The following is a 23,302-nucleotide window of genomic DNA, read 5'->3' as shown; positions in this document are numbered from 1 at the left end:
TCTCCCATGCTGGTACTTGCCAAGCCTTAAGCTGCGATCTGACAAGAGCACGCACATTCAGCTTAGAATGGCCGTTGACAGCAGCTGTTCAATTTGAACCTTCTTTTACTATCTCATAGAGAAACTAACACAATTTTCAGGTTCAAAAAGGGCAACGGAACTTGGGATTCCCAGCCAGTCTCCCATGCTGGTACTTGCCAAGCCTTATGCTGCATTGCTGCTGCGATCTGGCGAGAGCAGGCACATTCAGCTTAGAATGGCCATTGACAGCAGTTGTTCAATTTGAACCTTCTTCTACTATCTTATATAGAAACTAACACAATTTTCAGGTTCAAAAAGGTCACCAGAACTTGGGATTCCAAGCCAGTCTCCCATGCTGGTACTTGTCAAGCCTTAAGCTGCATTGCTGCTGCAATCTGATAAGAGCAGGCACATTCAGCTTAGAATGGCCGTTGACAGCAGCTGTTCAATTTGAACCTTCTTTTGCTATCTCATAGAGAAACTAACACAATTTTCAGGTTTAAAAAGGTCACCAGAACTTGGGATTCCAAGCCAGTCTCCCATGCTGGTACTTGCCAAGCCTTAAGCTGCATCGCTGCTGCGATCTGACAAGAGCATGCACATTCAGCTTAGAATGGCCGTTGACAGCAGCTGTTCAATTTGAACCTTCTTTTACTATCTCATAGAGAAACTAACACATTTTCAGGTTCAAAAAGGTCAACAGAACTTGGGATTCCCAGCCAGTCTCCCATGCTGGTACTTGCCAAGCCTTAAGCTGCATTGCTGCTGCGATCTGACGAGAGCAGGCACATTCAGCTTAGAATGGCCGTTGACAGCAGCTGTTCAATTTGAACCTTCTTTTACTATCTCATAGAGAAACTAACACAATTTTCAGGTTCAAAAAGGTCAACGGAACTTGGGATTCCCAGCCAGTCTCCCATGCTGGTACTTGCCAAGCCTTAAGCTGCATTGCTGCTGCGATCTGACGAGAGCAGGCACATTCAGCTTAGAATGGCCGTTGACAGCAGCTGTTCAATTTGAACCTTCTTTTACTATCTCATAGAGAAACTAACACATTTTCAGGTTCAAAAAGGTCAACGGAACTTGGAATTCCCAGCCAGTCTCCCATGCTGGTACTTGCCAAGCCTTAAGTTGCATTGCTGCTGCGATCTGACGAGAGCAGGCAAATTCAGCTTAGAATGGCCGTTGACAGCAGCTGTTCAATTTGAACCTTCTTTTGCTATCTCATAGAGAAACTAACACAATTTTCAGGTTCAAAACGGTCAACGGAACTTGGGATTCCCAGCCAGTCTCCCATGCTGGTACTTGCAAAGCCTTAAGCTGCATTGCTGCTGCGATCTGACGAGAGCAGGCACATTCAGCTTAGAATGGCCGTTGACAGCAGCTGTTCAATTTGAACCTTCTTTCACTATCTCATAGAGAAACTAACACAATTTTCAGGTTAAAAAAGGTCAACAGAACTTGGGATTCCCAGCCAGTCTCCCATGCTGGTACTTGCCAAGCCTTAAGCTGCATTGCTGCTGCGATCTGACAAGAGCAGGCACATTCAGCTTAGAATGGCCGTTGACAGCAGCTGTTCAATTTGAACCTTCTTTTGCTATCTCAAAGAGAAACTAACACAATTTTCAGGTTCAAAAAGGTCAACGGAACTTGGGATTCCCAGCCAGTCTCCCATGCTGGTACTTGCCAAGCCTTAAGCTGCATTGCTGCTGCGATCTGACGAGAGCAGGCACATTCAGCTTAGAATGGCCGTTGACAGCAGCTGTTCAATTTGAACCTTCTTTTACTATCTCATAGAGAAACTAACACATTTTAAGGTTCAAAAAGGTCAACGGAACTTGGAATTCCCAGCCAGTCTCCCATGCTGGTACTTGCCAAGCCTTAAGTTGCATTGCTGCTGCGATCTGACGAGAGCAGGCAAATTCAGCTTAGAATTGCCGTTGACAGCAGCTGTTCAATTTGAACCTTCTTTTACTATCTCATAGAGAAACTAACACAATTTTCAGGTTCAAAACGGTCAACGGAACTTGGGATTCCCAGCCAGTCTCCCATGCTGGTACTTGCCAAGCCTTAAGCTGCATTGCTGCTGCAATCTGACGAGAGCAGGGAAATTCAGCTTAGAATTGCCGTTGACAGCAGCTGTTCAATTTGAACCTTCTTTTACTATCTCATAGAGAAACTAACACAATTTTCAGGTTCAAAAAGGTCACCAGAACTTGGGATTCCCAGCCAGTCTCCCATGCTGGTACTTGCCAAGCCTTAAGCTGCATTGCTGCTGCGATCTGACGAGAGCAGGCACATTCAGCTTAGAATGGCCGTTGACAGCAGCTGTTCAATTTGAACCTTCTTTTACTATCTCATAGAGAAACTAACACATTTTCAGGTTCAAAAAGGTCAACGGAACTTGGAATTCCCAGCCAGTCTCCCATGCTGGTACTTGCCAAGCCTTAAGTTGCATTGCTGCTGCGATCTGACGAGAGCAGGCAAATTCAGCTTAGAATGGCCGTTGACAGCAGCTGTTCAATTTGAACCTTCTTTTGCTATCTCATAGAGAAACTAACACAATTTTCAGGTTCAAAACGGTCAACGGAACTTGGGATTCCCAGCCAGTCTCCCATGCTGGTACTTGCAAAGCCTTAAGCTGCATTGCTGCTGCAATCTGACGAGAGCAGGCACATTCAGCTTAGAATTGCCGTTGACAGCAGCTGTTCAATTTGAACCTTCTTTTACTATCTCATAGAGAAACTAACACAATTTTCAGGTTCAAAAAGGTCAACAGAACTTGGGATTCCCAGCCAGTCTCCCATGCTGGTACTTGCCAAGCCTTAAGCTGCATCGCTGCTGCGGTCTGAAAAGAGCACACACATTCAGCTTAGAATGGCCGTTGACAGCAGTTGTTCAATTTGAACCTTCTTCTACTATCTCATAGAGAAACTAACACAATTTTCAGGTTCAAAAAGGTCACCAGAACTTGGGATTCCCAGCCAGTCTCCCATGCTGGTACTTGCCAAACCTTAAGCTGCATCGCTGCTGCGATCTGAGAAGAGCACGCACATTCAGCTTAGAATTGCCGTTGACAGCAGCTTTTCAATTTGAACCTTCTTTTACTATCTCATACAGAAACTAACACAATTTTCAGGTTCAAAAAGGTCAACAGAACTTGGGATTCCCAGCCAGTCTCCCATGCTGGTACTTGCCAAGCCTAAAGCTGCATTGCTGCTGCGATCTGACGAGAGCAGGCACATTCAGCTTAGAATGGCCATTGACAGCAGCTGTTCAATTTGAACCTTCTTTTGCTATCTCATAGAGAAACTAACACAATTTTCAGGTTCAAAAAGGTCACCAGAACTTGGGATTCCAAGCCAGTCTCCCATGCTGGTACTTGCCAAGCCTTAAGCTGCATCGCTGCTGCGATCTGCCAAGAGCACACACATTCAGCTTAGAATGGCCGTTGACAGCAGCTGTTCAATTTGAACCTTCTTTTACTATCTCATAGAGAAACTAACACATTTTCAGGTTCAAAACGGTCAACAGAACTTGGGATTCCCAGCCAGTCTCCCATGCTGGTACTTGCCAAGCCTTAAGCTGCATTGCTGCTGCGATCTGACGAGAGCAGGCACATTCAGCTTAGAATGGCCGTTGACAGCAGCTGTTCAATTTGAACCTTCTTTTACTATCTCATAGAGAAACTAACACAATTTTCAGGTTCAAAAAGGTCAACGGAACTTGGGATTCCCAGCCAGTCTCCCATGCTTGTACTTGCCAAGCCTTAAGCTGCATTGCTGCTGCGATCTGACGAGAGCAGGCACATTCAGCTTAGAATGGCCGTTGACAGCAGCTGTTCAATTTGAACCTTCTTTTACTATCTCATAGAGAAACTAACACATTTTAAGGTTCAAAAAGGTCAACGGAACTTGGAATTCCCAGCCAGTCTCCCATGCTGGTACTTGCCAAGCCTTAAGTTGCATTGCTGCTGCGATCTGACGAGAGCAGGCAAATTCAGCTTAGAATTGCCGTTGACAGCAGCTGTTCAATTTGAACCTTCTTTTACTATCTCATAGAGAAACTAACACAATTTTCAGGTTCAAAACGGTCAACGGAACTTGGGATTCCCAGCCAGTCTCCCATGCTGGTACTTGCCAAGCCTTAAGCTGCATTGCTGCTGCAATCTGACGAGAGCAGGCAAATTCAGCTTAGAATTGCCGTTGACAGCAGCTGTTCAATTTGAACCTTCTTTTACTATCTCATAGAGAAACTAACACAATTTTCAGGTTCAAAAAGGTCACCAGAACTTGGGATTCCCAGCCAGTCTCCCATGCTGGTACTTGCCAAGCCTTAAGCTGCATTGCTGCTGCGATCTGACGAGAGCAGGCACATTCAGCTTAGAATGGCCGTTGACAGCAGCTGTTCAATTTGAACCTTCTTTTACTATCTCATAGAGAAACTAACACATTTTCAGGTTCAAAAAGGTCAACGGAACTTGGAATTCCCAGCCAGTCTCCCATGCTGGTACTTGCCAAGCCTTAAGTTGCATTGCTGCTGCGATCTGACGAGAGCAGGCAAATTCAGCTTAGAATGGCCGTTGACAGCAGCTGTTCAATTTGAACCTTCTTTTGCTATCTCATAGAGAAACTAACACAATTTTCAGGTTCAAAACGGTCAACGGAACTTGGGATTCCAAGCCAGTCTCCCATGCTGGTACTTGCAAAGCCTTAAGCTGCATTGCTGCTGCAATCTGACGAGAGCAGGCACATTCAGCTTAGAATTGCCGTTGACAGCAGCTGTTCAATTTGAACCTTCTTTTACTATTTCATAGAGAAACTAACACAATTTTCAGGTTCAAAAAGGTCAACAGAACTTGGGATTCCCAGCCAGTCTCCCATGCTGGTACTTGCCAAGCCTTAAGCTGCATCGCTGCTGCGGTCTGAAAAGAGCACACACATTCAGCTTAGAATGGCCGTTGACAGCAGTTGTTCAATTTGAACCTTCTTCTACTATCTCATAGAGAAACTAACACAATTTTCAGGTTCAAAAAGGTCACCAGAACTTGGGATTCCCAGCCAGTCTCCCATGCTGGTACTTGCCAAACCTTAAGCTGCATCGCTGCTGCGATCTGAGAAGAGCACGCACATTCAGCTTAGAATTGCCGTTGACAGCAGCTTTTCAATTTGAACCTTCTTTTACTATCTCATACAGAAACTAACACAATTTTCAGGTTCAAAAAGGTCAACAGAACTTGGGATTCCCAGCCAGTCTCCCATGCTGGTACTTGCCAAGCCTAAAGCTGCATTGCTGCTGCGATCTGACGAGAGCAGGCACATTCAGCTTAGAATGGCCATTGACAGCAGCTGTTCAATTTGAACCTTCTTTTGCTATCTCATAGAGAAACTAACACAATTTTCAGGTTCAAAAAGGTCACCAGAACTTGGGATTCCAAGCCAGTCTCCCATGCTGGTACTTGCCAAGCCTTAAGTTGCATCGCTGCTGCAATCTGACAAGAGCACACACATTCAGCTTAGAATGGCCGTTGACAGCAGCTGTTCAATTTGAACCTTCTTTTACTATCTCATAGAGAAACTAACACATTTTCAGGTTCAAAACGGTCAACAGAACTTGGGATTCCCAGCCAGTCTCCCATGCTGGTACTTGCCAAGCCTTAAGCTGCATTGCTGCTGCGATCTGACGAGAGCAGGCACATTCAGCTTAGAATGGCCGTTGACAGCAGCTTTTCAATTTGAACCTTCTTTTACTATCTCATAGAGAAACTAACACAATTTTCAGGTTCAAAAAGGTCAACGGAACTTGGGATTCCCAGCCAGTCTCCCATGCTTGTACTTGCCAAGCCTTAAGCTGCATTGCTGTTGCGATCTGACGAGAGCAGGCACATTCAGCTTAGAATGGCCGTTGACAGCAGCTGTTCAATTTGAACCTTCTTTTACTATCTCATAGAGAAACTAACACATTTTAAGTTTCAAAAAGGTCAACGGAACTTGGAATTCCCAGCCAGTCTCCCATGCTGGTACTTGCCAAGCCTTAAGTTGCATTGCTGATGCGATCTGACGAGAGCAGGCAAATTCAGCTTAGAATTGCCGTTTACAGCAGCTGTTCAATTTGAACCTTCTTTTACTATCTCATAGAGAAACTAACACAATTTTCAGGTTCAAAACGGTCAACGGAACTTGGGATTCCCAGCCAGTCTCCCATGCTGGTACTTGCCAAGCCTTAAGCTGCATTGCTGCTGCAATCTGACGAGAGCAGGCAAATTCAGCTTAGAATTGCCGTTGACAGCAGCTGTTCAATTTGAACCTTCTTTTACTATCTCATAGAGAAACTAACACAATTTTCAGGTTCAAAAAGGTCACCAGAACTTGGGATTCCCAGCCAGTCTCCCATGCTGGTACTTGCCAAGCCTTAAGCTGCATCGCTGCTGCGATCTGAGAAGAGCACGCACATTCAGCTTAGAATTGCCGTTGACAGCAGCTTTTCAATTTGAACCTTCTTTTACTATCTCATAGAGAAACTAACACAATTTTCAGGTTCAAAAAGGTCAACGGAACTTGGGATTCCCAGCCAGTCTCCCATGCTGGTACTTGCCAAGCCTTAAGCTGCATTGCTGCTGCGATCTGACGAGAGCAGGCACATTCAGCTTAGAATGGCCATTGACAGCAGCTGTTCAATTTGAACCTTCTTTTACTATCTCATAGAGAAACCAACACAATTTTCAGGTTCAAAAAGGTCAACAGAACTTGGGATTCCCAGCCAGTCTCCCATGCTGGTACTTGCCAAGCCTTAAGCTGCATCGCTGCTGCGATCTGACAAGAGCACACACATTCAGCTTAGAATGGCCGTTGACAGCAGCTGTTCAATTTGAACCTTCTTCTACTATCTCATAGAGAAACTAACACAATTTTCAGGTTCAAAAAGGTCACCAGAACTTGGGATTCCAAGCCAGTCTCCCATGCTGGTACTTGCCAAGCCTTAAGCTGCATCGCTGCTGCGATCTGACAAGAGCACGCACATTCAGCTTAGAATAGCCGTTGACAGCAGCTGTTCAATTTGAACCTTCTTTTACTATCTCTTAGAGAAACTAACACAATTTTCAGGTTCAAAAAGGGCAACGGAACTTGGCATTCCCAGCCAGTCTCCCATGCTGGTACTTGCCAAGCCTTAAGCTGCATTGCTGCTGCGATCTGGCGAGAGCAGGCACATTCAGCTTAGAATGGCCATTGACAGCAGTTGTTCAATTTGAACCTTCTTCTACTATCTTATATAGAAACTAACACAATTTTCAGGTTCAAAAAGGTCACCAGAACTTGGGATTCCAAGCCAGTCTCCCATGCTGGTACTTGCCAAGCCTTAAGCTGCATTGCTGCTGCAATCTGACAAGAGCAGGCACATTCAGCTTAGAATGGCCGTTGACAGCAGCTGTTCAATTTGAACCTTCTTTTGCTATCTCATAGAGAAACTAACACAATTTTCAGGTTCAAAAAGGTCACCAGAACTTGGGATTCCAAGCCAGTCTCCCATGCTGGTACTTGCCAAGCCTTAAGCTGCGATCTGACAAGAGCACGCACATTCAGCTTAGAATGGCCGTTGACAGCAGCTGTTCAATTTGAACCTTCTTTTACTATCTCATAGAGAAACTAACACAATTTTCAGGTTCAAAAAGGGCAACGGAACTTGGGATTCCCAGCCAGTCTCCCATGCTGGTACTTGCCAAGCCTTATGCTGCATTGCTGCTGCGATCTGGCGAGAGCAGGCACATTCAGCTTAGAATGGCCATTGACAGCAGTTGTTCAATTTGAACCTTCTTCTACTATCTTATATAGAAACTAACACAATTTTCAGGTTCAAAAAGGTCACCAGAACTTGGGATTCCAAGCCAGTCTCCCATGCTGGTACTTGCCAAGCCTTAAGCTGCATTGCTGCTGCAATCTGACAAGAGCAGGCACATTCAGCTTAGAATGGCCGTTGACAGCAGCTGTTCAATTTGAACCTTCTTTTGCTATCTCATAGAGAAACTAACACAATTTTCAGGTTCAAAAAGGTCACCAGAACTTGGGATTCCAAGCCAGTCTCCCATGCTGGTACTTGCCAAGCCTTAAGCTGCATTGCTGCTGCGATCTGACGAGAGCAGGCACATTCAGCTTAGAATGGCCGTTGACAGCAGCTTTTCAATTTGAACCTTCTTTTACTATCTCATAGAGAAACTAACACAATTTTCAGGTTCAAAAAGGTCAACGGAACTTGGGATTCCCAGCCAGTCTCCCATGCTTGTACTTGCCAAGCCTTAAGCTGCATTGCTGTTGCGATCTGACGAGAGCAGGCACATTCAGCTTAGAATGGCCGTTGACAGCAGCTGTTCAATTTGAACCTTCTTTTACTATCTCATAGAGAAACTAACACATTTTAAGTTTCAAAAAGGTCAACGGAACTTGGAATTCCCAGCCAGTCTCCCATGCTGGTACTTGCCAAGCCTTAAGTTGCATTGCTGATGCGATCTGACGAGAGCAGGCAAATTCAGCTTAGAATTGCCGTTTACAGCAGCTGTTCAATTTGAACCTTCTTTTACTATCTCATAGAGAAACTAACACAATTTTCAGGTTCAAAACGGTCAACGGAACTTGGGATTCCCAGCCAGTCTCCCATGCTGGTACTTGCCAAGCCTTAAGCTGCATTGCTGCTGCAATCTGACGAGAGCAGGCAAATTCAGCTTAGAATTGCCGTTGACAGCAGCTGTTCAATTTGAACCTTCTTTTACTATCTCATAGAGAAACTAACACAATTTTCAGGTTCAAAAAGGTCACCAGAACTTGGGATTCCCAGCCAGTCTCCCATGCTGGTACTTGCCAAGCCTTAAGCTGCATCGCTGCTGCGATCTGAGAAGAGCACGCACATTCAGCTTAGAATTGCCGTTGACAGCAGCTTTTCAATTTGAACCTTCTTTTACTATCTCATAGAGAAACTAACACAATTTTCAGGTTCAAAAAGGTCAACGGAACTTGGGATTCCCAGCCAGTCTCCCATGCTGGTACTTGCCAAGCCTTAAGCTGCATTGCTGCTGCGATCTGACGAGAGCAGGCACATTCAGCTTAGAATGGCCATTGACAGCAGCTGTTCAATTTGAACCTTCTTTTACTATCTCATAGAGAAACCAACACAATTTTCAGGTTCAAAAAGGTCAACAGAACTTGGGATTCCCAGCCAGTCTCCCATGCTGGTACTTGCCAAGCCTTAAGCTGCATCGCTGCTGCGATCTGACAAGAGCACACACATTCAGCTTAGAATGGCCGTTGACAGCAGCTGTTCAATTTGAACCTTCTTCTACTATCTCATAGAGAAACTAACACAATTTTCAGGTTCAAAAAGGTCACCAGAACTTGGGATTCCAAGCCAGTCTCCCATGCTGGTACTTGCCAAGCCTTAAGCTGCATCGCTGCTGCGATCTGACAAGAGCACGCACATTCAGCTTAGAATAGCCGTTGACAGCAGCTGTTCAATTTGAACCTTCTTTTACTATCTCTTAGAGAAACTAACACAATTTTCAGGTTCAAAAAGGGCAACGGAACTTGGCATTCCCAGCCAGTCTCCCATGCTGGTACTTGCCAAGCCTTAAGCTGCATTGCTGCTGCGATCTGGCGAGAGCAGGCACATTCAGCTTAGAATGGCCATTGACAGCAGTTGTTCAATTTGAACCTTCTTCTACTATCTTATATAGAAACTAACACAATTTTCAGGTTCAAAAAGGTCACCAGAACTTGGGATTCCAAGCCAGTCTCCCATGCTGGTACTTGCCAAGCCTTAAGCTGCATTGCTGCTGCAATCTGACAAGAGCAGGCACATTCAGCTTAGAATGGCCGTTGACAGCAGCTGTTCAATTTGAACCTTCTTTTGCTATCTCATAGAGAAACTAACACAATTTTCAGGTTCAAAAAGGTCACCAGAACTTGGGATTCCAAGCCAGTCTCCCATGCTGGTACTTGCCAAGCCTTAAGCTGCGATCTGACAAGAGCACGCACATTCAGCTTAGAATGGCCGTTGACAGCAGCTGTTCAATTTGAACCTTCTTTTACTATCTCATAGAGAAACTAACACAATTTTCAGGTTCAAAAAGGGCAACGGAACTTGGGATTCCCAGCCAGTCTCCCATGCTGGTACTTGCCAAGCCTTATGCTGCATTGCTGCTGCGATCTGGCGAGAGCAGGCACATTCAGCTTAGAATGGCCATTGACAGCAGTTGTTCAATTTGAACCTTCTTCTACTATCTTATATAGAAACTAACACAATTTTCAGGTTCAAAAAGGTCACCAGAACTTGGGATTCCAAGCCAGTCTCCCATGCTGGTACTTGCCAAGCCTTAAGCTGCATTGCTGCTGCAATCTGACAAGAGCAGGCACATTCAGCTTAGAATGGCCGTTGACAGCAGCTGTTCAATTTGAACCTTCTTTTGCTATCTCATAGAGAAACTAACACAATTTTCAGGTTCAAAAAGGTCACCAGAACTTGGGATTCCAAGCCAGTCTCCCATGCTGGTACTTGCCAAGCCTTAAGCTGCATCGCTGCTGCGATCTGACAAGAGCACGCACATTCAGCTTAGAATGGCCGTTGACAGCAGCTTTTCAATTTGAACCTTCTTTTACTATCTCATAGAGAAACTAACACAATTTTCAGGTTCAAAAAGGTCAACGGAACTTGGGATTCCCAGCCAGTCTCCCATGCTGGTACTTGCCAAGCCTTAAGCTGCATTGCTGCTGCGATCTGACGAGAGCAGGCACATTCAGCTTAGAATGGCCGTTGACAGCAGCTGTTCAATATGAACCTTCTTTTACTATCTCATAGAGAAACTAACACATTTTCAGGTTCAAAAAGGTCAACGGAACTTGGAATTCCCAGCCAGTCTCCCATGCTGGTACTTGCCAAGCCTTAAGTTGCATTGCTGCTGCGATCTGACGAGAGCAGGCAAATTCAGCTTAGAATGGCCGTTGACAGCAGCTGTTCAATTTGAACCTTCTTTTGCTATCTCATAGAGAAACTAACACAATTTTCAGGTTCAAAAAGGTCAACGGAACTTGGGATTCCCAGCCAGTCTCCCATGCTGGTACTTGCCAAGCCTTAAGCTGCATTGCTGCTGCAATCTGACGAGAGCAGGCACATTCAGCTTAGAATTGCCGTTGACAGCAGCTGTTCAATTTGAACCTTCTTTTACTATCTCATAGAGAAACTAACACAATTTTCAGGTTCAAAAAGGTCAACAGAACTTGGGATTCCCAGCCAATCTCCCATGCTGGTACTTGCCAAGCCTTAAGCTGCATCGCTGCTGCGATCTGAAAAGAGCACACACATTCAGCTTAGAATGGCCGTTGACAGCAGTTGTTCAATTTGAACCTTCTTCTACTATCTCATAGAGAAACTAACACAATTTTCAGGTTCAAAAAGGTCAACAGAACTTGGGATTCCCAGCCAGTCTCCCATGCTGGTACTTGCCAAACCTTAAGCTGCATCGCTGCTGCGATCTGAGAAGAGCACGCACATTCAGCTTAGAATTGCCGTTGACAGCAGCTTTTCAATTTGAACCTTCTTTTACTATCTCATACAGAAACTAACACAATTTTCAGGTTCAAAAAGGTCAACAGAACTTGGGATTCCCAGCCAGTCTCCCATGCTGGTACTTGCCAAGCCTTAAGCTGCATTGCTGCTGCGATCTGACGAGAGCAGGCACATTCAGCTTAGAATGGCCATTGACAGCAACTGTTCAATTTGAACCTTCTTTTGCTATCTCATAGAGAAACTAACACAATTTTCAGGTTCAAAAAGGTCACCAGAACTTGGGATTCCAAGCCAGTCTCCCATGCTGGTACTTGCCAAGCCTTAAGCTGCATTGCTGCTGCGATCTGACGAGAGCAGGCACATTCAGCTTAGAATGGCCGTTGACAGCAGCTGTTCAATTTGAACCTTCTTTTACTATCTCATAGAGAAACTAACACAATTTTCAGGTTCAAAAAGGTCAACGGAACTTGGGATTCCCAGCCAGTCTCCCATGCTGGTACTTGCCAAGCCTTAAGCTGCATTGCTGCTGCGATCTGACGAGAGCAGGCACATTCAGCTTAGAATGGCCGTTGACAGCAGCTGTTCAATTTGAACCTTCTTTTACTATCTCATAGAGAAACTAACACATTTTCAGGTTCAAAAAGGTCAACGGAAATTGGAATTCCCAGCCAGTCTCCCATGCTGGTACTTGCAAAGCCTTAAGTTGCATCGCTGCTGCGATCTGAAAAGAGCACACACATTCAGCTTAGAATGGCCGTTGACAGCAGTTGTTCAATTTGAACCTTCTTCTACTATCTCATAGAGAAACTAACACAATTTTCAGGTTCAAAAAGGTCACCAGAACTTGGGATTCCCAGCCAGTCTCCCATGCTGGTACTTGCCAAGCCTTAAGCTGCATCGCTGCTGCGATCTGAGAAGAGCACGCACATTCAGCTTAGAATTGCCGTTGACAGCAGCTTTTCAATTTGAACCTTCTTTTACTATCTCATAGAGAAACTAACACAATTTTCAGGTTCAAAAAGGTCAACGGAACTTGGGATTCCCAGCCAGTCTCCCATGCTGGTACTTGCCAAGCCTTAAGCTGCATTGCTGCTGCGATCTGACGAGAGCAGGCACATTCAGCTTAGAATGGCCATTGACAGCAGCTGTTCAATTTGAACCTTCTTTTACTATCTCATAGAGAAACTAACACAATTTTCAGGTTCAAAAAGGTCAACAGAACTTGGGATTCCCAGCCAGTCTCCCATGCTGGTACTTGCCAAGCCTTAAGCTGCATCGCTGCTGCGATCTGACAAGAGCACACACATTCAGCTTAGAATGGCCGTTGACAGCAGTTGTTCAATTTGAACCTTCTTCTACTATCTCATAGAGAAACTAACACAATTTTCAGGTTCAAAAAAGTCACCAGAACTTGGGATTCCCAGCCAGTCTCCCATGCTGGTACTTGCCAAGCCTTAAGCTGCATTGCTGCTGCGATCTGACAAGAGCAGGCACATTCAGCTTAGAATGGCCGTTGACAGCAGCATTTCAAATTGAACCTTCTTTTACTATCTCATAGAGAAACTAAAACAATTTTCAAGTTCAAAAAGGTCAACAGAACTTGGGATTCCCAGCCAGTCTCCCATGCTGAAACTTGCCAAGCCTTAAGCTGCATCGCTGCTGCGATCTGACAAGAGCACGCACATTCAGCTTAGAATGGCCGTTGACAGCAGCTGTTCAATTTGAACCTTCTTTTACTATCTCATAGAGAAACTAACACAATTTTCAGGTTCAAAAAGGTCAACAGAACTTGGGATTCCCAGCCAGTCTCCCATGCTGGTACTTGCCAAGCCTTAAGCTGCATTGCTGCTGCGATCTGACGAGAGCAGGCACATTCAGCTTAGAATGGCCGTTGACAGCAGCTGTTCAATTTGAACCTTCTTTTGCTATCTCATAGAGAAACTAACACAATTTTCAGGTTCAAAAAGGGCAACGGAACTTGGGATTCCCAGCCAGTCTCCCATGCTGGTACTTGCCAAGCCTTAAGCTGCATTGCTGCTGCGATCTGACGAGAGCAGGCACATTCAGCTTAGAATGGCCGTTGACAGCAGCTGTTCAATTTGAACCTTCTTTTGCTATCTCATAGAGAAACTAACACAATTTTCAGGTTAAAAAAGGTCAACGGAACTTGGGATTCCCAGCCAGTCTCCCATGCTGGTACTTGCCAAGCCTTAAGCTGCATCGCTGCTGCGATCTGACAAGAGCACGCACATTCAGCTTAGAATGGCCGTTGACAGCAGCTGTTCAATTTGAACCTTCTTTTACTATCTCATAGAGAAACTAACACAATTTTCAGGTTCAAAAAGGGCAACGGAACTTGGGATTCCCAGCCAGTCTCCCATGCTGGTACTTGCCTAGCCTTAAGCTTCATCGCTGCTGCGATCTGACAAGAGCACACACATTCAGCTTAGAATGGCCGTTGACAGCAGTTGTTCAATTTGAACCTTCTTCTACTATCTCATAGAGAAACTAACACAATTTTCAGGTTCAAAAAAGTCACCAGAACTTGGGATTCCCAGCCAGTCTCCCATGCTGGTAATTGCCAAGCCTTAAGCTGCATCGCTGCTGCGATCTGACAAGAGCACGCACATTCAGCTTAGAATGGCCGTTGACAGCAGCTGTTCAATTTGAACCTTCTTTTACTATCTCATAGAGAAACTAACACAATTTTCAGGTTCAAAAAGGTCAACGGAACTTGGGATTCCCAGCCAGTCTCCCATGCTGGTACTTGCCAAGCCTTAAGCTGCATTGCTGCTGCGATCTGACGAGAGCAGGCAAATTCAGCTTAGAATGGCCATTGACAGCAGCTTTTCAATTTGACCCTTCTTTTACTATCTCATAGAGAAACTAACAGAATTTTCAGGTTAAAAAAGGGCAACAGAACTTGGGATTCCCAGCCAGTCTCCCATGCTGGTACTTGCCAAGCCTTAAGCTGCATCGCTGCTGCGATCTGACAAGAGCACGCACATTCAGCTTAGAATAGCCGTTGACAGCAGCTGTTCAATTTGAACCTTCTTTTACTATCTCTTAGAGAAACTAACACAATTTTCAGGTTCAAAAAGGGCAACGGAACTTGGCATTCCCAGCCAGTCTCCCATGCTGGTACTTGCCAAGCCTTAAGCTGCATTGCTGCTGCGATCTGGCGAGAGCAGGCACATTCAGCTTAGAATGGCCATTGACAGCAGTTGTTCAATTTGAACCTTCTTCTACTATCTTATATAGAAACTAACACAATTTTCAGGTTCAAAAAGGTCACCAGAACTTGGGATTCCAAGCCAGTCTCCCATGCTGGTACTTGCCAAGCCTTAAGCTGCATTGCTGCTGCAATCTGACAAGAGCAGGCACATTCAGCTTAGAATGGCCGTTGACAGCAGCTGTTCAATTTGAACCTTCTTTTGCTATCTCATAGAGAAACTAACACAATTTTCAGGTTCAAAAAGGTCACCAGAACTTGGGATTCCAAGCCAGTCTCCCATGCTGGTACTTGCCAAGCCTTAAGCTGCGATCTGACAAGAGCACGCACATTCAGCTTAGAATGGCCGTTGACAGCAGCTGTTCAATTTGAACCTTCTTTTACTATCTCATAGAGAAACTAACACAATTTTCAGGTTCAAAAAGGGCAACGGAACTTGGGATTCCCAGCCAGTCTCCCATGCTGGTACTTGCCAAGCCTTATGCTGCATTGCTGCTGCGATCTGGCGAGAGCAGGCACATTCAGCTTAGAATGGCCATTGACAGCAGTTGTTCAATTTGAACCTTCTTCTACTATCTTATATAGAAACTAACACAATTTTCAGGTTCAAAAAGGTCACCAGAACTTGGGATTCCAAGCCAGTCTCCCATGCTGGTACTTGCCAAGCCTTAAGCTGCATTGCTGCTGCAATCTGACAAGAGCAGGCACATTCAGCTTAGAATGGCCGTTGACAGCAGCTGTTCAATTTGAACCTTCTTTTGCTATCTCATAGAGAAACTAACACAATTTTCAGGTTCAAAAAGGTCACCAGAACTTGGGATTCCAAGCCAGTCTCCCATGCTGGTACTTGCCAAGCCTTAAGCTGCATCGCTGCTGCGATCTGACAAGAGCACGCACATTCAGCTTAGAATGGCCGTTGACAGCAGCTTTTCAATTTGAACCTTCTTTTACTATCTCATAGAGAAACTAACACAATTTTCAGGTTCAAAAAGGTCAACGGAACTTGGGATTCCCAGCCAGTCTCCCATGCTGGTACTTGCCAAGCCTTAAGCTGCATTGCTGCTGCGATCTGACGAGAGCAGGCACATTCAGCTTAGAATGGCCGTTGACAGCAGCTGTTCAATATGAACCTTCTTTTACTATCTCATAGAGAAACTAACACATTTTCAGGTTCAAAAAGGTCAACGGAACTTGGAATTCCCAGCCAGTCTCCCATGCTGGTACTTGCCAAGCCTTAAGTTGCATTGCTGCTGCGATCTGACGAGAGCAGGCAAATTCAGCTTAGAATGGCCGTTGACAGCAGCTGTTCAATTTGAACCTTCTTTTGCTATCTCATAGAGAAACTAACACAATTTTCAGGTTCAAAAAGGTCAACGGAACTTGGGATTCCCAGCCAGTCTCCCATGCTGGTACTTGCCAAGCCTTAAGCTGCATTGCTGCTGCAATCTGACGAGAGCAGGCACATTCAGCTTAGAATTGCCGTTGACAGCAGCTGTTCAATTTGAACCTTCTTTTACTATCTCATAGAGAAACTAACACAATTTTCAGGTTCAAAAAGGTCAACAGAACTTGGGATTCCCAGCCAATCTCCCATGCTGGTACTTGCCAAGCCTTAAGCTGCATCGCTGCTGCGATCTGAAAAGAGCACACACATTCAGCTTAGAATGGCCGTTGACAGCAGTTGTTCAATTTGAACCTTCTTCTACTATCTCATAGAGAAACTAACACAATTTTCAGGTTCAAAAAGGTCAACAGAACTTGGGATTCCCAGCCAGTCTCCCATGCTGGTACTTGCCAAACCTTAAGCTGCATCGCTGCTGCGATCTGAGAAGAGCACGCACATTCAGCTTAGAATTGCCGTTGACAGCAGCTTTTCAATTTGAACCTTCTTTTACTATCTCATACAGAAACTAACACAATTTTCAGGTTCAAAAAGGTCAACAGAACTTGGGATTCCCAGCCAGTCTCCCATGCTGGTACTTGCCAAGCCTTAAGCTGCATTGCTGCTGCGATCTGACGAGAGCAGGCACATTCAGCTTAGAATGGCCATTGACAGCAACTGTTCAATTTGAACCTTCTTTTGCTATCTCATAGAGAAACTAACACAATTTTCAGGTTCAAAAAGGTCACCAGAACTTGGGATTCCAAGCCAGTCTCCCATGCTGGTACTTGCCAAGCCTTAAGCTGCATTGCTGCTGCGATCTGACGAGAGCAGGCACATTCAGCTTAGAATGGCCGTTGACAGCAGCTGTTCAATTTGAACCTTCTTTTACTATCTCATAGAGAAACTAACACAATTTTCAGGTTCAAAAAGGTCAACGGAACTTGGGATTCCCAGCCAGTCTCCCATGCTGGTACTTGCCAAGCCTTAAGCTGCATTGCTGCTGCGATCTGACGAGAGCAGGCACATTCAGCTTAGAATGGCCGTTGACAGCAGCTGTTCAATTTGAACCTTCTTTTACTATCTCATAGAGAAACTAACACATTTTCAGGTTCAAAAAGGTCAACGGAAATTGGAATTCCCAGCCAGTCTCCCATGCTGGTACTTGCCAAGCCTTAAGTTGCATCGCTGCTGCGATCTGAAAAGAGCACACACATTCAGCTTAGAATGGCCGTTGACAGCAGTTGTTCAATTTGAACCTTCTTCTACTATCTCATAGAGAAACTAACACAATTTTCAGGTTCAAAAAGGTCACCAGAACTTGGGATTCCCAGCCAGTCTCCCATGCTGGTACTTGCCAAGCCTTAAGCTGCATCGCTGCTGCGATCTGAGAAGAGCACGCACATTCAGCTTAGAATTGCCGTTGACAGCAGCTTTTCAATTTGAACCTTCTTTTACTATCTCATAGAGAAACTAACACAATTTTCAGGTTCAAAAAGGTCAACGGAACTTGGGATTCCCAGCCAGTCTCCCATGCTGGTACTTGCCAAGCCTTAAGCTGCATTGCTGCTGCGATCTGACGAGAGCAGGCACATTCAGCTTAGAATGGCCATTGACAGCAGCTGTTCAATTTGAACCTTCTTTTACTATCTCATAGAGAAACTAACACAATTTTCAGGTTCAAAAAGGTCAACAGAACTTGGGATTCCCAGCCAGTCTCCCATGCTGGTACTTGCCAAGCCTTAAGCTGCATCGCTGCTGCGATCTGACAAGAGCACACACATTCAGCTTAGAATGGCCGTTGACAGCAGTTGTTCAATTTGAACCTTCTTCTACTATCTCATAGAGAAACTAACACAATTTTCAGGTTCAAAAAAGTCACCAGAACTTGGGATTCCCAGCCAGTCTCCCATGCTGGTACTTGCCAAGCCTTAAGCTGCATTGCTGCTGCGATCTGACAAGAGCAGGCACATTCAGCTTAGAATGGCCGTTGACAGCAGCATTTCAAATTGAACCTTCTTTTACTATCTCATAGAGAAACTAAAACAATTTTCAAGTTCAAAAAGGTCAACAGAACTTGGGATTCCCAGCCAGTCTCCCATGCTGAAACTTGCCAAGCCTTAAGCTGCATCGCTGCTGCGATCTGACAAGAGCACGCACATTCAGCTTAGAATGGCCGTTGACAGCAGCTGTTCAATTTGAACCTTCTTTTACTATCTCATAGAGAAACTAACACAATTTTCAGGTTCAAAAAGGTCAACAGAACTTGGGATTCCCAGCCAGTCTCCCATGCTGGTACTTGCCAAGCCTTAAGCTGCATTGCTGCTGCGATCTGACGAGAGCAGGCACATTCAGCTTAGAATGGCCGTTGACAGCAGCTGTTCAATTTGAACCTTCTTTTGCTATCTCATAGAGAAACTAACACAATTTTCAGGTTCAAAAAGGGCAACGGAACTTGGGATTCCCAGCCAGTCTCCCATGCTGGTACTTGCCAAGCCTTAAGCTGCATTGCTGCTGCGATCTGACGAGAGCAGGCACATTCAGCTTAGAATGGCCGTTGACAGCAGCTGTTCAATTTGAACCTTCTTTTGCTATCTCATAGAGAAACTAACACAATTTTCAGGTTAAAAAAGGTCAACGGAACTTGGGATTCCCAGCCAGTCTCCCATGCTGGTACTTGCCAAGCCTTAAGCTGCATCGCTGCTGCGATCTGACAAGAGCACGCACATTCAGCTTAGAATGGCCGTTGACAGCAGCTGTTCAATTTGAACCTTCTTTTACTATCTCATAGAGAAACTAACACAATTTTCAGGTTCAAAAAGGGCAACGGAACTTGGGATTCCCAGCCAGTCTCCCATGCTGGTACTTGCCTAGCCTTAAGCTTCATCGCTGCTGCGATCTGACAAGAGCACACACATTCAGCTTAGAATGGCCGTTGACAGCAGTTGTTCAATTTGAACCTTCTTCTACTATCTCATAGAGAAACTAACACAATTTTCAGGTTCAAAAAAGTCACCAGAACTTGGGATTCCCAGCCAGTCTCCCATGCTGGTAATTGCCAAGCCTTAAGCTGCATCGCTGCTGCGATCTGACAAGAGCACGCACATTCAGCTTAGAATGGCCGTTGACAGCAGCTGTTCAATTTGAACCTTCTTTTACTATCTCATAGAGAAACTAACACAATTTTCAGGTTCAAAAAGGTCAACGGAACTTGGGATTCCCAGCCAGTCTCCCATGCTGGTACTTGCCAAGCCTTAAGCTGCATTGCTGCTGCGATCTGACGAGAGCAGGCAAATTCAGCTTAGAATGGCCATTGACAGCAGCTTTTCAATTTGACCCTTCTTTTACTATCTCATAGAGAAACTAACAGAATTTTCAGGTTAAAAAAGGGCAACAGAACTTGGGATTCCCAGCCAGTCTCCCATGCTGGTACTTGCCAAGCCTTAAGCTGCATTGCTGCTGCGATCTGACGAGAGCAGGCACATTCAGCTTCGAATGGCTGTTGACAGCAGCTGTTCAATTTGAACCTTCTTTTGCTATCTCATAGAGAAACTAACACAATTTTCAGGTTCAAAAAGGTCACCAGAACTTGGGATTCCAAGCCAGTCTCCCATGCTGGTACTTGCCAAGCCTTAAGCTGCATTGCTGCTGCGATCTGACGAGAGCACGCACATTCAGCTTAGAATGGCCGTTGACAGCAGCTGTTCAATTTGAACCTTCTTTTACTATCTCATAGAGAAACTAACACAATTTTCAGGTTCAAAAAGGTCAACGGAACTTGGGATTCCCAGCCAGTCTCCCATGCTTGTACTTGCCAAGCCTTAAGCTGCATTGCTGCTGCGATCTGACGAGAGCAGGCACATTCAGCTTAGAATGGCCGTTGACAGCAGCTGTTCAATTTGAACCTTCTTTTACTATCTCATAGAGAAACTAACACATTTTCAGGTTCAAAAAGGTCAACGGAACTTGGAATTCCCAGCCAGTCTCCCATGCTGGTACTTGCCAAGCCTTAAGTTGCATTGCTGCTGCGATCTGACGAGAGCAGGCAAATTCAGCTTAGAATGGCCGTTGACAGCAGCTGTTCAATTTGAACCTTCTTTTGCTATCTCATAGAGAAACTAACACAATTTTCAGGTTCAAAACGGTCAACGGAACTTGGGATTCCCAGCCAGTCTCCCATGCTGGTACTTGCCAAGCCTTAAGCTGCATTGCTGCTGCAATCTGACAAGAGCAGGCACATTCAGCTTAGAATTGCCGTTGACAGCAGCTGTTCAATTTGAACCTTCTTTTACTATCTCATAGAGAAACTAACACAATTTTCAGGTTCAAAAAGGTCACCAGAACTTGGGATTCCCAGCCAGTCTCCCATGCTGGTACTTGCCAAGCCTTAAGCTGCATCGCTGCTGCGATCTGAGAAGAGCACGCACATTCAGCTTAGAATTGCCGTTGACAGCAGCTTTTCAATTTGAACCTTCTTTTACTATCTCATAGAGAAACTAACACAATTTTCAGGTTCAAAAAGGTCAACGGAACTTGGGATTCCCAGCCAGTCTCCCATGCTGGTACTTGCCAAGCCTTAAGCTGCATTGCTGCTGCGATCTGACGAGAGCAGGCACATTCAGCTTAGAATGGCCATTGACAGCAGCTGTTCAATTTGAACCTTCTTTTACTATCTCATAGAGAAACCAACACAATTTTCAGGTTCAAAAAGGTCACCAGAACTTGGGATTCCCAGCCAGTCTCCCATGCTGGTACTTGCCAAGCCTTAAGCTGCATCGCTGCTGCGATCTGACAAGAGCACACACATTCAGCTTAGAATGGCCGTTGACAGCAGTTGTTCAATTTGAACCTTCTTCTACTATCTCATAGAGAAACTAACACAATTTTCAGGTTCAAAAAAGTCACCAGTACTTGGGATTCCCAGCCAGTCTCCCATGCTGGTACTTGCCAAGCCTTAAGCTGCATCGCTACTGCGATCTGACAAGAGCACGCACATTCAGCTTAGAATAGCCGTTGACAGCAGCTGTTCAATTTGAACCTTCTTTTACTATCTCATAGAGAAACTAACACAATTTTCAGGTTCAAAAAGGTCAACGGAATTTGGGATTCCCAGCCAGACTCCCATGCTGGTACTTGCCAAGCCTTAAGCTGCATTGCTGCTGCGATCTGACAAGAGCAGGCACATTTAGCTTAGAATGGCCGTTGACAGCAGCTGTTCAATTTGAACCTTCTTTTACTATCTCATAGAGAAACTAACACATTTTCAGGTTCAAAACGGTCAACAGAACTTGGGATTCCCAGCCAGTCTCCGATGCTGGTACTTGCCAAGCCTTAAGCTGCATTGCTGCTGCGATCTGACGAGAGCAGGCACATTCAGCTTAGAATGGCCGTTGACAGCAGCTGTTCAATTTGAACCTTCTTTTACTATCTCATAGAGAAACTAACACAATTTTCAGGTTCAAAACGGTCAACGGAACTTGGGATTCCCAGCCAGTCTCCCATGCTGGTACTTGCCAAGCCTTAAGCTGCATTGCTGCTGCGATCTGACGAGAGCAGGCACATTCAGCTTAGAATGGCCGTTGACAGCAGCTGTTCAATTTGAACCTTCTTTTACTATCTCATAGAGAAACTAACACAATTTTCAGGTTCAAAAAGGGCAACGGAACTTGGGATTCCCAGCCAGTCTCCCATGCTGGTACTTGCCAAGCCTTAAGCTGCATTGCTGCTGCGATCTGACGAGAGCAGGCACATTCAGCTTAGAATGGCCATTGACAGCAGCTGTTCAATTTGAACCTTCTTTTACTATCTCATAGAGAAACTAACACAATTTTCAGGTTCAAAAAGGTCAACAGAACTTGGGATTCCCAGCCAGTCTCCCATGCTGGTACTTGCCAAGCCTTAAGCTGCATCGCTACTGCGACCTGACAAGAGCACACACATTCAGCTTAGAATGGCCGTTGACAGCAGTTGTTCAATTTGAACCTTCTTCTACTATCTCATAGAGAAACTAACACAATTTTCAGGTTCAAAAAAGTCACCAGAACTTGGGATTCCCAGCCAGTCTCCCATGCTAGTACTTGCCAAGCCTTAAGCTGCATCGCTACTGCGATGTGACAAGAGCACGCACATTTAGCTTAGAATGGCCGTTGACAGCAGCTGTTCAATTTGAACCTTCTTTTACTATCTCATAGAGAAACTAACACAATTTTCAGGTTCAAAAAGGTCAACGGAATTTGGGATTCCCAGCCAGTCTCCCATGCTGGTACTTGCCAAGCCTTAAGCTGCATTGCTGCTGCGATCTGACAAGAGCAGGCACATTCAGCTTAGAATGGCCGTTGACAGCAACATTTCAAATTGAACCTTCTTTTACTATCTCATAGAGAAACTAAAACAATTTTCAAGTTCAAAAAGGTCAACAGAACTTGGGATTCCCAGCCAGTCTCCCATGCTGGAACTTGCCAAGCCTTAAGCTGCATCGCTGCTGCGATATGACAAGAGCACGCACATTCAGCTTAGAATGGCCGTTGACAGCAGCTGTTCAATTTGAACCTTCTTTTACTATCTCATAGAGAAACTAACACAATTTTCAGGTTCAAAAAGGTCAACAGAACTTGGGATTCCCAGCCAGTCTCCCATGCTGGTACTTGCCAAGCCTTAAGCTGCATTGCTGCTGCGATCTGACGAGAGCAGGCACATTCAGTTTAGAATGGCCGTTGACAGCAGCTGTTCAATTTGAACCTTCTTTTGCTATCTCATAGAGAAACTAACACAATTTTCAGGTTCAAAAAGGGCAACGGAACTTGGGATTCCCAGCCAGTCTCCCATGCTGGTACTTGCCAAGCCTTAAGCTGCATTGCTGCTGCGATCTGACGAGAGCAGGCACATTCAGCTTAGAATGGCCGTTGACAGCAGCTGTTCAATTTGAACCTTCTTTTGCTATCTCATAGAGAAACTAACACAATTTTCAGGTTAAAAAAGGTCAACGGAACTTGGGATTCCCAGCCAGTCTCCCATGCTGGTACTTGCCAAGCCTTAAGCTGCATCGCTGCTGCGATCTGACAAGAGCACGCACATTCAGCTTAGAATGGCCGTTGACAGCAGCTGTTCAATTTGAACCTTCT

At 45.1% G+C, this 23,302-nt stretch overlaps 61 pseudogenes; all 61 read right to left on the bottom strand.

Annotated features, from left to right (window-relative positions):
- Positions 1-715: 715 nt before the first annotated feature.
- LOC140079335 (5S ribosomal RNA) lies at positions 716-834 on the bottom strand (annotated as a pseudogene).
- Positions 835-904: 70 nt separating this feature from the next.
- Positions 905-1,023, bottom strand: LOC140093311 (5S ribosomal RNA; annotated as a pseudogene).
- Positions 1,024-1,092: 69 nt separating this feature from the next.
- On the bottom strand, positions 1,093-1,211 carry LOC140093376 (5S ribosomal RNA; annotated as a pseudogene).
- A 70-nt stretch (positions 1,212-1,281) lies between these two features.
- LOC140092593 (5S ribosomal RNA) lies at positions 1,282-1,400 on the bottom strand (annotated as a pseudogene).
- A 70-nt stretch (positions 1,401-1,470) lies between these two features.
- LOC140091040 (5S ribosomal RNA) lies at positions 1,471-1,589 on the bottom strand (annotated as a pseudogene).
- A 70-nt stretch (positions 1,590-1,659) lies between these two features.
- Positions 1,660-1,778, bottom strand: LOC140093299 (5S ribosomal RNA; annotated as a pseudogene).
- A 69-nt stretch (positions 1,779-1,847) lies between these two features.
- Positions 1,848-1,966, bottom strand: LOC140097345 (5S ribosomal RNA; annotated as a pseudogene).
- Positions 1,967-2,225: 259 nt separating this feature from the next.
- On the bottom strand, positions 2,226-2,344 carry LOC140092820 (5S ribosomal RNA; annotated as a pseudogene).
- A 69-nt stretch (positions 2,345-2,413) lies between these two features.
- LOC140093375 (5S ribosomal RNA) lies at positions 2,414-2,532 on the bottom strand (annotated as a pseudogene).
- A 637-nt stretch (positions 2,533-3,169) lies between these two features.
- On the bottom strand, positions 3,170-3,288 carry LOC140083307 (5S ribosomal RNA; annotated as a pseudogene).
- A 258-nt stretch (positions 3,289-3,546) lies between these two features.
- On the bottom strand, positions 3,547-3,665 carry LOC140079334 (5S ribosomal RNA; annotated as a pseudogene).
- Positions 3,666-3,735: 70 nt separating this feature from the next.
- Positions 3,736-3,854, bottom strand: LOC140086217 (5S ribosomal RNA; annotated as a pseudogene).
- A 69-nt stretch (positions 3,855-3,923) lies between these two features.
- LOC140097355 (5S ribosomal RNA) lies at positions 3,924-4,042 on the bottom strand (annotated as a pseudogene).
- A 70-nt stretch (positions 4,043-4,112) lies between these two features.
- Positions 4,113-4,231, bottom strand: LOC140097816 (5S ribosomal RNA; annotated as a pseudogene).
- A 70-nt stretch (positions 4,232-4,301) lies between these two features.
- On the bottom strand, positions 4,302-4,420 carry LOC140092818 (5S ribosomal RNA; annotated as a pseudogene).
- A 69-nt stretch (positions 4,421-4,489) lies between these two features.
- LOC140093522 (5S ribosomal RNA) lies at positions 4,490-4,608 on the bottom strand (annotated as a pseudogene).
- Positions 4,609-5,245: 637 nt separating this feature from the next.
- Positions 5,246-5,364, bottom strand: LOC140083306 (5S ribosomal RNA; annotated as a pseudogene).
- Positions 5,365-5,622: 258 nt separating this feature from the next.
- Positions 5,623-5,741, bottom strand: LOC140079333 (5S ribosomal RNA; annotated as a pseudogene).
- Positions 5,742-5,811: 70 nt separating this feature from the next.
- LOC140094347 (5S ribosomal RNA) lies at positions 5,812-5,930 on the bottom strand (annotated as a pseudogene).
- Positions 5,931-6,188: 258 nt separating this feature from the next.
- On the bottom strand, positions 6,189-6,307 carry LOC140097814 (5S ribosomal RNA; annotated as a pseudogene).
- Positions 6,308-6,566: 259 nt separating this feature from the next.
- Positions 6,567-6,685, bottom strand: LOC140082752 (5S ribosomal RNA; annotated as a pseudogene).
- A 448-nt stretch (positions 6,686-7,133) lies between these two features.
- LOC140098218 (5S ribosomal RNA) lies at positions 7,134-7,252 on the bottom strand (annotated as a pseudogene).
- An 815-nt stretch (positions 7,253-8,067) lies between these two features.
- LOC140097985 (5S ribosomal RNA) lies at positions 8,068-8,186 on the bottom strand (annotated as a pseudogene).
- Positions 8,187-8,256: 70 nt separating this feature from the next.
- On the bottom strand, positions 8,257-8,375 carry LOC140094346 (5S ribosomal RNA; annotated as a pseudogene).
- Positions 8,376-8,633: 258 nt separating this feature from the next.
- Positions 8,634-8,752, bottom strand: LOC140097813 (5S ribosomal RNA; annotated as a pseudogene).
- Positions 8,753-9,011: 259 nt separating this feature from the next.
- Positions 9,012-9,130, bottom strand: LOC140082751 (5S ribosomal RNA; annotated as a pseudogene).
- A 448-nt stretch (positions 9,131-9,578) lies between these two features.
- On the bottom strand, positions 9,579-9,697 carry LOC140098213 (5S ribosomal RNA; annotated as a pseudogene).
- A 1,004-nt stretch (positions 9,698-10,701) lies between these two features.
- Positions 10,702-10,820, bottom strand: LOC140093287 (5S ribosomal RNA; annotated as a pseudogene).
- A 69-nt stretch (positions 10,821-10,889) lies between these two features.
- On the bottom strand, positions 10,890-11,008 carry LOC140093521 (5S ribosomal RNA; annotated as a pseudogene).
- Positions 11,009-11,078: 70 nt separating this feature from the next.
- Positions 11,079-11,197, bottom strand: LOC140093610 (5S ribosomal RNA; annotated as a pseudogene).
- Positions 11,198-11,645: 448 nt separating this feature from the next.
- On the bottom strand, positions 11,646-11,764 carry LOC140083738 (5S ribosomal RNA; annotated as a pseudogene).
- A 70-nt stretch (positions 11,765-11,834) lies between these two features.
- On the bottom strand, positions 11,835-11,953 carry LOC140097984 (5S ribosomal RNA; annotated as a pseudogene).
- A 70-nt stretch (positions 11,954-12,023) lies between these two features.
- Positions 12,024-12,142, bottom strand: LOC140093275 (5S ribosomal RNA; annotated as a pseudogene).
- Positions 12,143-12,589: 447 nt separating this feature from the next.
- On the bottom strand, positions 12,590-12,708 carry LOC140082750 (5S ribosomal RNA; annotated as a pseudogene).
- A 637-nt stretch (positions 12,709-13,345) lies between these two features.
- On the bottom strand, positions 13,346-13,464 carry LOC140079332 (5S ribosomal RNA; annotated as a pseudogene).
- Positions 13,465-13,534: 70 nt separating this feature from the next.
- On the bottom strand, positions 13,535-13,653 carry LOC140084746 (5S ribosomal RNA; annotated as a pseudogene).
- Positions 13,654-13,723: 70 nt separating this feature from the next.
- On the bottom strand, positions 13,724-13,842 carry LOC140095934 (5S ribosomal RNA; annotated as a pseudogene).
- Positions 13,843-14,290: 448 nt separating this feature from the next.
- Positions 14,291-14,409, bottom strand: LOC140089378 (5S ribosomal RNA; annotated as a pseudogene).
- Positions 14,410-14,668: 259 nt separating this feature from the next.
- On the bottom strand, positions 14,669-14,787 carry LOC140098212 (5S ribosomal RNA; annotated as a pseudogene).
- A 1,004-nt stretch (positions 14,788-15,791) lies between these two features.
- Positions 15,792-15,910, bottom strand: LOC140093263 (5S ribosomal RNA; annotated as a pseudogene).
- Positions 15,911-15,979: 69 nt separating this feature from the next.
- LOC140093519 (5S ribosomal RNA) lies at positions 15,980-16,098 on the bottom strand (annotated as a pseudogene).
- A 70-nt stretch (positions 16,099-16,168) lies between these two features.
- Positions 16,169-16,287, bottom strand: LOC140093562 (5S ribosomal RNA; annotated as a pseudogene).
- A 448-nt stretch (positions 16,288-16,735) lies between these two features.
- On the bottom strand, positions 16,736-16,854 carry LOC140083660 (5S ribosomal RNA; annotated as a pseudogene).
- Positions 16,855-16,924: 70 nt separating this feature from the next.
- On the bottom strand, positions 16,925-17,043 carry LOC140097983 (5S ribosomal RNA; annotated as a pseudogene).
- A 70-nt stretch (positions 17,044-17,113) lies between these two features.
- On the bottom strand, positions 17,114-17,232 carry LOC140093251 (5S ribosomal RNA; annotated as a pseudogene).
- Positions 17,233-17,679: 447 nt separating this feature from the next.
- Positions 17,680-17,798, bottom strand: LOC140082749 (5S ribosomal RNA; annotated as a pseudogene).
- Positions 17,799-18,435: 637 nt separating this feature from the next.
- LOC140079330 (5S ribosomal RNA) lies at positions 18,436-18,554 on the bottom strand (annotated as a pseudogene).
- A 70-nt stretch (positions 18,555-18,624) lies between these two features.
- Positions 18,625-18,743, bottom strand: LOC140084745 (5S ribosomal RNA; annotated as a pseudogene).
- Positions 18,744-18,813: 70 nt separating this feature from the next.
- Positions 18,814-18,932, bottom strand: LOC140095933 (5S ribosomal RNA; annotated as a pseudogene).
- A 448-nt stretch (positions 18,933-19,380) lies between these two features.
- Positions 19,381-19,499, bottom strand: LOC140089376 (5S ribosomal RNA; annotated as a pseudogene).
- A 70-nt stretch (positions 19,500-19,569) lies between these two features.
- On the bottom strand, positions 19,570-19,688 carry LOC140096771 (5S ribosomal RNA; annotated as a pseudogene).
- A 259-nt stretch (positions 19,689-19,947) lies between these two features.
- LOC140086216 (5S ribosomal RNA) lies at positions 19,948-20,066 on the bottom strand (annotated as a pseudogene).
- Positions 20,067-20,135: 69 nt separating this feature from the next.
- Positions 20,136-20,254, bottom strand: LOC140093518 (5S ribosomal RNA; annotated as a pseudogene).
- Positions 20,255-20,702: 448 nt separating this feature from the next.
- Positions 20,703-20,821, bottom strand: LOC140082748 (5S ribosomal RNA; annotated as a pseudogene).
- Positions 20,822-21,457: 636 nt separating this feature from the next.
- Positions 21,458-21,576, bottom strand: LOC140090173 (5S ribosomal RNA; annotated as a pseudogene).
- Positions 21,577-21,646: 70 nt separating this feature from the next.
- LOC140093239 (5S ribosomal RNA) lies at positions 21,647-21,765 on the bottom strand (annotated as a pseudogene).
- A 70-nt stretch (positions 21,766-21,835) lies between these two features.
- On the bottom strand, positions 21,836-21,954 carry LOC140089155 (5S ribosomal RNA; annotated as a pseudogene).
- A 448-nt stretch (positions 21,955-22,402) lies between these two features.
- On the bottom strand, positions 22,403-22,521 carry LOC140098481 (5S ribosomal RNA; annotated as a pseudogene).
- Positions 22,522-22,780: 259 nt separating this feature from the next.
- LOC140089133 (5S ribosomal RNA) lies at positions 22,781-22,899 on the bottom strand (annotated as a pseudogene).
- A 70-nt stretch (positions 22,900-22,969) lies between these two features.
- Positions 22,970-23,088, bottom strand: LOC140084744 (5S ribosomal RNA; annotated as a pseudogene).
- A 70-nt stretch (positions 23,089-23,158) lies between these two features.
- Positions 23,159-23,277, bottom strand: LOC140095932 (5S ribosomal RNA; annotated as a pseudogene).
- Between the last annotated feature and the right edge of the window lie 25 nt (positions 23,278-23,302).

Source organism: Engystomops pustulosus, chromosome 9, assembly GCF_040894005.1.
Source record: "Engystomops pustulosus chromosome 9, aEngPut4.maternal, whole genome shotgun sequence".
In the NCBI taxonomy this organism is placed as follows: Eukaryota; Metazoa; Chordata; class Amphibia; order Anura; family Leptodactylidae; genus Engystomops; species Engystomops pustulosus.
Note: the sequence above shows the minus strand (reverse complement) of the source record. Positions and strands in the feature narration are given on the sequence as shown.